Source organism: Salvia splendens, chromosome 3 (assembly GCF_004379255.2).
Source record: "Salvia splendens isolate huo1 chromosome 3, SspV2, whole genome shotgun sequence".
NCBI classification, from domain to species: domain Eukaryota; kingdom Viridiplantae; phylum Streptophyta; class Magnoliopsida; order Lamiales; family Lamiaceae; genus Salvia; species Salvia splendens.
In genome coordinates this window covers 27,634,156-27,640,953 of record NC_056034.1, presented here as the reverse complement: position 1 = coordinate 27,640,953, position 6,798 = coordinate 27,634,156, and positions in this window count along the sequence as shown.

Here is a 6,798-nt window from a genome sequence, read left to right as displayed (position 1 = left end):
TCACCTACAACATTTTCTACAACATTTGCTTAGTGACGGATCCATGAATTAAAAACAGAGGAGGTAGAATAAAATAATAAATATAATACTTCAATATGTTTTTTATAATAAAATGAAAAGTTTATTACAATTCAAGTAGAACTAGTGTTCCTTGACTGTGACAACTGATTTCTACCGGTATCCATATCTTGAAAAAGTTTCAAGATTCAATCATTAGAAACACTAGCGAAGATGGACCTGTTATTGTATATCATCAAACTGTCATTCAACCAATCATTTTCCATCCTATTACACAAGTCAGTCTTGGCAAATTTCATTGCTGAAAATACTCTTTCAATAGATGCAGTCACTACTGGTAAGAACAATATAAACTCAATTAGACGATAAACTAATGGAAAAACTTTATGTTTCTTGGTTTCAACAATCTTCTAAGATAAGCTACCCAAATCTTCAAAACCAATCAACCGTGCATCTTTTCTCACAATATCAACAAAAGTTTCAAGTTCACGAGATAATACCGATTGATCAATCGGTGTGAAGTTCTTTCGATAAAGACTAGTAAGATGAACAAGCTTATCAACATTAAAAGTAGCGAAATCATTTTTTGGATCGAGGCATGCCATACAAATTAGCAAATCTGTAGTTGACTCAGAGAAACGATTCTCCATCTCTTGTGTAAGTAAGTCAACAACCTAATTGTCACGAAAGAAGGATTAAATACCGAGATGATTCTAATTTAGTAAATGAATAAGATATTAAATTTCAAATTACTAGACAAAATATTTCAACGCAATAATGATGGTAGTTCTTGATGTTTGTACCATTCCTCATTCGAATCCGCTTTGCAGCATCCTCATCCATGTTAGTGATTGAAATGTCGCCCCACAAAAATATTCACTTCTTGCAAGAATGTATCCCATCCAAATTCTCAAAATGATCTCAAGCTTTCTTTCACATTCTCTATCAAAAAAATCGCATTTAAAATATCTTGATCTCTTTCTTGCATGTCAGTAGACAATGGTTGAATCACCCCTAACAAATGTTTCATCAAGATCATAATAAATACAAATTCAAATGTCTCCATTTTCTATATGAAAATGGTTGTCCCTTGTGTCATATTCTTCTCCATCAACAAGTACGTTTTCAGTTATGGACTACCACATACTTGCAAGAAGAATTATAGTGACGTAATGAGATCCCCATCAAGTGTCACTGGGTCTCTTCAAAGAAGTTTCTTGATTTTGGCCTCTACTAGTACTATTTGCCATTTCTCCAACATTTCAACTAGTCTATCGTGCTCAATTTGTAGAAGTTTATTCTCCCTTTCACAAGAAGATCCTCACATACCAATTGAAGTTGGTGGGAAAAACAATGGACATACCAAGCTGATGGATTTTCCTTTAAAATTAGTGCTTACAGTTCATTGCATTCTCCTCTCATGTTTGATGCTCCATCATATTCTTGGCCTCTCAATTTTGACAAAGATAACTCAAACTTAGGAAATGCGGAGTCAATTGCCTCTTTCAAGCAAATTGATGTAGTTTTTTTTGACAGACCAAAGCTAAAAATATTTCTATTATTCGTCCATCCTTGTTCACCAACCTTTAACAATTGCCATTTGCTCCTTTGTTGAGAAATCACATTACTCATTAACCAAGATAGAAAATAATCTATCTTCTAGTTCTCCCAATATATTAAGTGTGGTTTCAACTGCACAAGCATGACCATATCTTTTTGGATTGATGGGGATATCATTTGGTTATTTCAAGGGCATTTTCAAAAATAACTTTGCCAACTTCATCATTCCTCAAACCATACCATTCTAACAACTCAAGAAAATTACGTTTGTTCAAAGATGTTAATGATTCGTCGTGTCACCTAAAAGGTAAACCTTGATTCAAAATAAATTAAACTACATTAAGAGTTGCAGTCAAAATAATTTGATATTCTTTTTCTTTTGTTGTCATACCTCTACTAACAATATAATTCACACTCTGCCTTTGATTAACACAACTTTCATATTCTATTCTAGCTATGTTGTGTGCACTATTTTTACACCCAACATGCCCTCTGAAATTTTTTCAAGTGCTTTTTCCAATTAGAAAAACCACAACTAGTGAAGGCTACATCTCCCGGTGCCACATAGCTACGCTTGAAAAAAAACAGTAAAAGCAATATGTGACATCTTTCGATTCACTATATTCAAGACAATCATAATCTTGGTACCATGCATCTCTAAAACTTCTATATTCTTTTCTTTGATGCGTTCTATGAAAAATATTACCCTTTGGTTGACAAGGACCATTCGCTACATATTCTCTACGAATACGATCAAAGATATTCGCACCATAGTCTGCAATTGGTTTTCGTGAACCAGGATCAACCTTGATTTCACTTTCATCAATTCCTATTTCATCTGAGTTATTATCCTCTATCAAATTGTCTTCTATATATTGGGATGCTTGTCCTGAATCCCCTAAAACTTTTGATCTTTTCCTATGATATTTCTCCATTTACCTGATCAAACAAAAATATACAATAATTGATTAATTGACAAAAGAATACAATAAAGTAACTACTACTCCCTCGTTCCACCAGAGTAAAGTCATTTCATTTTCTGCACCCATTTTGGAAAAATAATTAAAAATAGTTTAAGTGGAGAAAAAGTAAAGTAAGAGAAATAATAATGTAGATAAAACTCTTATTTACATTATTCTCTCTCTTAGATTACTCTCTTTACTTTAACTATTTATTACTATAATTTTTTTCAAAATGAGTGTAGAAAATGAAACGAGTCCACTATTTTGAGGAGGTCACTTTTGTCTATATATTTGTCGTGTAGATACACACGAATTTGTCCTCTTGTCCAAAGTCTAAGAGGATCGGCGCCCCCATCGGTGCCTATTGGGGGGAGCCTCAGATGGCGCTCGGCTTGCGCTGTTGGGGCGAGCATTGCCGGACAAATATGGGCACTCGATAGGCGCCCTATTGGGTTCACCGATCTCATTTTCATTTTTTTATAATCCTTTTTAATAGTTTTCTACGTTTTTTCTCTCTAATTTATTTAGTTTTTGTTGTTTTCTCCAACAATTAAAATTAATTTTATAGAGATAGTAAGATAGGCTCATAATAGGTTGGAGGGCTAGAGATGGGATGTAGATAGCCTGTGAGATAAGTTGATGACGTGACAAGTGAAAATTGGAGATGAGCTATGAGATGGGATGGAACTAATGTGAATGCTCTAATGCTTTACTTATTCTACTCCTTACCCATTCATTTCCATTTAATTATTAGTAAGCAATTAGGATTTAGAATACATATCACTTGTTTTTGTTCCTTTCAGATGCAGGCATCAACTATAATTTTCCAAATTCCAAATACAAGCTAGCTACACTATTCCAAATTACAATGCATTTTTTTTCCTAAGTCTTAGTTCATTTCAACAAAAGACTAGATATGAAATTTGAGAAGCCTGAATGTCATCAATATTTGTTTAAAAGCGAAATGAAGATGCTTTGTAAGTTTGATTGACCTCTTTTAAAGAAGGACAATGACTTACGTGACAATGCAACTTCTAAGTAAGAGATCTTGATCCAGTTAGGCTTTTGTTGCAGTGGGAGCTATTAATGCTCAACTATTGTTTTATGATTGATGTCTAAGACATCACCGTATTGAAACAATATAAATGCAACAAGATTGAGTATTAAACAACATATCAACTTCTTAAACAATGAATGATAAAGTATTTATGGCCCTTAGTATTAAGGCCAAGAAAATACTTTGCAATTGTTTAAACTGATCTAATCTATCAAGATTTTAACAATTTGTTTGTTAAATAGCTTGAGAGTTGAGAATGTCTGGTTGATGCACTGTAAGTCAGAATCATTTGATTCAGAACACTTATAGAAGTGCGACATAGAAAGACTAGTAAGTCTCAATGGTTTACACCATAAGGAGACGAGAAACGAGTTATGATCAGTAATGGGAGTCTAATCCCCATTGACGAATCCAAGCATTCTTCTAAAGAATGAGATAGTTATGTAAGAAGGAATTGAAGTCTTTCTAAGACAAGTTTGATTAAGTGAAAAGTTGAACTCATTAAAATCTTATCATTGATAGGATAAACGTTAGATACAACGAGATGCACCTTAAAGAAACTACCAACATCAGTACCTTCTGCAAAACACGAGTTGTGGACTAGAGCGACTCTAGTCTAGCACATCTCAAGGTGTAATATTGTTCCAACACGTGTTGGAAAGGTATCCAAGTAATTGTAGTTGAGTACTGAGTTATGTTTTAAGGTTGTCCCAAATGATGAAAGATTATAAGTTCTGTCATCTTCAAAGAAAGAATTCTTGTATAAAGATCAAGAGAGGAACTAAAAGCCTAACAACGTGATAACTCTCAAGATAAAGAGATATATCGTTTTTCCACTTAACCAAGAATACATACCATTAGAAACTTATGCACTAATGAAATCAACTTCAGAACCTAAGATTGTGAGAACCATGTCGTAGTGGGAGCGTTCTGAGGAACATAACAAGTTCATGGGTCTAACAGAGTCATGAGACTCAGTTTTAGATCAATTTGAACATAATCCCTTTAACTACAATGTAGCATTGGTTAATTTGGATAATCAACATTGAAAAGGTGAAAGATTCCATACTACAATCTAAGATAGACAACATGTTTTACAAGACTTGCAATACTACCTATAGGCTGTGTCAGTCAGTGGGAGATAGTATATTTGCAAGTGTAAATGTGGATCTCAAAAAGGCTAGACAATGACAATGGGTTATACCCAAAGAGAACAATCTTCTCGCTGTCGTTGTGCCAAGATTTGTTCGATCCTACTGTCTATCAGAACTTACATAAATTAGAATGTATGTATTATGATTGTCAAGACAACTTTCTACTAATAGAAGTGTTGAGGAAATCATCTACATGAAACATTCTAATGGGTATGTAATAAAGGGCAAGAAATACATGATTGAAAGCTTATAAAGACCTTTGTGGTCTTAGATATGCATCTAAATCAGAGTATATATGTTTTTATCAAAATTGTCAAATGTCTGGAATTGACTTGTGCCCTTAGAAGTGCCGTAAGCACAAGGAAGTTGAAAGTGCATTAAAAATGGTATTATTAGTACTCTACGATGATGAAATCTACAAAAGTTGCAAACAACTAAGATTGACATCTGGCGTAGGAAACTGGTTGTCTACCCAGTTTAAGATAAATGATTTAAGAGAAACTAACTACATTCTGAGCATCTAAGTCTTTAAGATTGCTAGAAAGAATGTTGAGATTCTCTTATGAATCATATATCTATACATTGCTTGGAACATTTTAGCAATAGAATTTCCATGCAAAGGTTTTTACCTTTCAAGATGGAATTATCTTGTCTCTAGTCAAGTGTCGTTTGACGCTTAGTGAGAACAAGAATTATGAGACTAGTTTTGGAGATAGATGTCTCATGTATGCTATAACGTGTACTAAGTTTGATATTAGTTGTGCTTTTGCATAGCAAGTATATATCATATTAACCATGGCAAAGGACTTTGATTGAGGTAAATAATATACCATAGTGCTTGAGAAAGACTAATCGCTATATTCAAGTTTACAAGTCGTTTATGTAATGTCCTTGGGGTTACACTGACTTAGTTTTATGACTAATCAGCCATCTAGTAAGTCATCCTCTAAGCATGTTTTTAGGAGTATCTTCCTAATAGCTTTAATCATAAGTTTGAGTATGCGTATGAGTATTATATTTTGTTATGATTACTCTAGTGAATGCTAACTCAAGGGACACACAAGCTAATAAAGCTAAGCAAGCACATAGAGAGATGAAATTAATTAAAGATCAAGTATGCAGCAAGACATTATGGTGGAATAGATACAGGGACGGAGATAGCGTTGGCCAAGCCACCGCTCAAGCGGGGGCTTGGCCGGAGCCGGAACCATTTATATTTACCAAAGACTTAATCTTTTTGTTGTATTTTGGGATTAGAGAAATAATAAAACTGCATCGGCGAAGAAGAAACATAAAAATGCAGATGAGAATAGCTTTTACCAGAGTAGGGAAGAAGAAGATGCGGCGCACGTTTTTATGTTTGGATCAATTGGGCCTTTCTTAAATGGGTTTTGACTTTTGATAAATTTTATCAAATGACCCAATTTAAATGGAGTAAATAATTTGGTTCATTAACATGTTACTATTGGAAAAGTTAATGAACGAGTTTGGTTCTGAGACTAATTACTTTATTTTATTAAAATAATTAGTACATGACATTATTTAATTAATGCCTTATTATATTTAATTGTATTCACCTAAATTATACACTAGTATATACATAACATCAAATTAAAAATAGTTATTTGAATACTATTTGAAATACATAACATCAAATTAAAGACCAAATAACAAAATTACAACAACTAAATTAGTTTTTATTCTAAAACCTCTTTTTATAAATGTATTTCGATCTAATACCTCATTACTCTTAATTTTTGATTCCTCAACATTTATGATTGTTTTCATATTTCAAACAACAAAGGAGTATCAGATTTTTCTAATTTGATTGCATATTATTAATTTTCTGTTTGTTTGATTTATTACAAATCTATAGGAATAACAAATTGAATTAAATAAATATAATAAATATATATATTACATTAAATTTTTTATAATATTATTATTATTATTTTATTAAATTTTAGCACCGGCTAATTTGTATTTCTGGTTCCGTCCCTGAATAGATATGATCAGAGAACAACCAAGCAGATTTTTCACAGAAAAT